Below are 2787 nucleotides of genomic sequence, written 5' to 3'. Positions count from 1 at the left end.
CTCAGGGCCTGCATGGAGTAAACGATCATCATAGTCTCGCACCAACAGCTGTGTAATGGTGTGATCAGACGCAAGAACAATAGGATGAACTGAGTCCTCAGGCAAATCCTCTGCTTTACGGAGACGACCCCCAACTCGGATAAGGCCTAGAGTCTGGTCGTACTCTGGGGAAAGTGGACTGAGACGACTGGTATGCCGGATAGGGTGAGAATGCTGCAGTGTGTTGATTTCCTCAGGGAAGCTTTCACTCTGCGCTCGCCTAAGAAGGACTACCTCTGTGTCCAGTCGGTCTGAAGCAGACATAAGGAGTGCTGCCGCCCCATTAAGGGACTGGTAAGTAGCGTGAAGTAGGTCAGACCAGGTGTTGTACTGTGATGGGTCAGGAGTAGATGCATCAGGGACAGTCAGCTGACCACAGAAGGTGAATTTCTTGAGCTCACCTATGTCTTCTGATTTTACCGTGTGGATAGCTGGCCATTGAGCAGGGTGATCATACAGGAAAGCTGGTCTATTCTTCCAGCGGGTAGGTTGTGTCAGCTGATATAGTGACTTTCCCCGTGTGATGTCATCCGCCGGATTATGCTCAGATGAGACGTATCTCCAGCTAGTAGCATCTGTGAGCTCCTGTATTTCACCTATACGTGTCCCAACAAACACCTTATACTGAGACGAGTCAGACTGGATCCAGCTGAGTACAGTCGTAGAGTCTGACCACATTGTCGTCTGCCTAATAGGTATGGTGAGCTCGGTATGTAGCAGTTTGGCCAGTTGAGCTCCAGTAAGTGCAGCACTGAGCTCCAAGCGGGGCATGGAGAGCTGTCTTCGTGGAGCAACACGAGATCTGGACATAACGAATGAAACATGAATGTGTCCTTCATCACCTTCGGCACGCAGATAGGCGACAGATCCATACGCCTTCTCCGAGGCATCACAGAAGATATGCAAGTCCACAGGAGAGTTATAAAGATCAAAGCCAACTGGCATGTAGCACAGAGGCATGTTAATGTTATGGAGATGAGACAACTCGTTCTCCCATGACTGCCATACAGAGAGGAGTTCACCGGTGATAGGCTCATCCCAGCCTTGCTCATTCCTCCATAGAGCCTGGATCAAGACCTTAGCCCACGTGGTGTAAGGAAAATAATGTATCCGAGTGGGTCATATTGAGATGCTAACACTCTGTATACATTTCTCAGTGTGGGCTCTGTAACTACTGCTTGCCGGTGCTTGTAACCGATGGTGTCAGAGGGGCAGTGCCACCGGAGACCTAGTGTTGACTCCTGGGGATCAGCTCTGTAGGCAGTCAGCCACAGCTCCTAGCCCTCTGATCATGCCTCGGGGGGGAGATGAGCAATGACCTCTGGTTTATTGCTCGCCCATTGTCTCATATCAAATCCACCATCAGCGAGCAGGGCTCTCATCTTGTCAATAAGCTGTTTTGCTTGTGATGGGGTACGAAGAGACTGCAGGCAGTTATCCACGTAAAAGGCGTTGATGACAGAGTCCAGTACCTCTTGATTGCCAGAGCTGTTGTCCTTGGCGTGCCGCTGCAGTGCGTATATGGCACAGCACGCACTGCAGGTAGTGCCAAAGGGTAGGACACGCCATTCATAGATATCAGGATTACGGTCTCTCTCCATATCTCGCCAGAGGAAGCGGAGAAGTGGTTGATCTTCACGAAGGAGCCTGATCTGGTGGAACATCCCACGGATGTCTCCGCTTATGGCGACTGGATACTCCCAGAACCTGAGGAGGTCCCATCTGTACTGGACATACTGGAGTGATCAAATGAGGATGGTCGGAACCAATGAGAAGCATGGGCTGTACTCTTTTGAATCCACGTATTGGTACTCCAAGCAGATGATCATACCTCTTCTTTAGGGACTCCACTGGACATGACTGATCAGCAAGACTCAGCTCATCTGCTGTAAAGGCATGGTGTATTTGGTATTTCACCTGTTTGTTGGTCTGAGACGACACCTCAAATGATACAGATGCACCTTTAAGTTTCACAACATCCTGTCGAATGGTCCTCAGGGGCAAGACTTCATCCTCCTTGTAGAGACCAAAATGTTTGGCAGCAGCTGGAAGGATGATGGTTCGTTCAGAGCCGTCATCCAATACGGCATGTGTATCCAGAGTCCTGCCTCCATTGTGAAGCTGTACAGGGACTACTTTCAAAAGGACATGACTGGAGTGGCTAGCCTGACCCACATACACCATACTAGAGGTAGTGCTAACTGTGAGGACGCTCTGATTGGCTTGGAGTGCAACCTCATGTAGGACAATGAGGTGCTGATCATTACATGTAGAGCATGGCTTCTTTAAGGTACATGTCTCTGGTTTATGTCCACATCCACATCTCCAGCATTTGTTCTTTTCTTTTATCCAGTTAGCCTTCTCAGTTGTGTTGAGCTTAGCGAACTCAGTACAGGCACTGAGGTAATGTTCCTGATTAGAACAGTAGGGGCAGTACGGCTTAAAGCGCTCTCGCTTCTTAGTAGAGGACTGACCTGGCTTGTGATAAGCGCTGGGTGTGTCAGGGCTGTGAGGGGGCTCCAAAGTCATCTGTCGGTTGGTAATGTAGACATTTGCAGACTTAGACTTCTGGGGCCTTGTTGCCCTGTCTCTACGCTCTATCTGGGCAGGTTCCATCCTGGATGCTTCAGTAACTCTCCTAGATACCTGTATGGCTTGGGCTTTCCTTTCCAACCACAGAGCAAAGTCAGGGAGCGTGTATGTTTTATCAGTGCCACTGCGGATGATGCCTTGAGATATGCAGTACTT

Source organism: Misgurnus anguillicaudatus, chromosome 9 (genome assembly GCF_027580225.2).
Source record: "Misgurnus anguillicaudatus chromosome 9, ASM2758022v2, whole genome shotgun sequence".
Lineage (NCBI taxonomy): Eukaryota > Metazoa > Chordata > Actinopteri > Cypriniformes > Cobitidae > Misgurnus > Misgurnus anguillicaudatus.
Note: the sequence above shows the minus strand (reverse complement) of the source record.